The following is a 564-nucleotide window of genomic DNA, read 5'->3' as shown; positions in this document are numbered from 1 at the left end:
GTTTTTTGTTTATCATTTTAAATTACTCCGTAATTATCAGCATTTTGCGAGGGGGCAATAACTCCCTTTTGAAGTGTACACATGATTCCCGCCAGCTAATATTTATTTCTCTGGTTTTCTAGTGGTCGAAAACGCTTATTTCGACTAATTAGTACCGGCTCTGCTAGTTTCCTGCTCAGTTTAAACGATTTCTGTTGATTTCGATCAATTTTTATCGTGACGATTCCCAGGCAGGTGTACACATGATTCCCGGAGTTCTTGCCCCTCGGCATTTTGTGAATTATTTAGCTTTTTAGTTTTAATCTGCTGTCTTTATGCGTCGAGGTTTATATCGTACGGACGCTCTTGCCGAGTGTAAGGTGAGCTGCATAACCGGCAGGGGCGGGCAGTTACGGAGATAAAGAGGGGAAGACTCCCAGACCCGGGTCGAAGATGGCCATCGCTCGTCTAAGAGTAGGAGCTAGCTGACAGGTTGAACTCGTTAAACAATTTAACAAGTGGCACTAGTATCACCTGTCAGTAAAGTGCTGTTGCAGTCGTGCGTATGCTGGGGGACGCGTCGTT

General features: G+C 44.9%; 1 protein-coding gene across 1 annotated transcript in view; it reads left to right on the top strand.

Moving 5' to 3' along the window:
• Positions 1-564, top strand: part of LOC113202864 (gastrula zinc finger protein XlCGF7.1-like) — a gene marked incomplete at both ends in the record, with an annotated part of 7,900 nt that overhangs the window by 4,445 nt on the left and 2,891 nt on the right. The gene's annotated exons all lie outside the window — the stretch shown is intronic.

This window comes from Frankliniella occidentalis, unplaced genomic scaffold (assembly GCF_000697945.3).
Source record: "Frankliniella occidentalis isolate FOCC.00 unplaced genomic scaffold, Focc_3.1 Scaffold572, whole genome shotgun sequence".
Classification (NCBI taxonomy): Eukaryota; Metazoa; Arthropoda; class Insecta; order Thysanoptera; family Thripidae; genus Frankliniella; species Frankliniella occidentalis.
The sequence above is the reverse complement of the archived record's forward strand: the minus strand, read 5'-3'. Positions and strand labels throughout refer to the sequence as shown.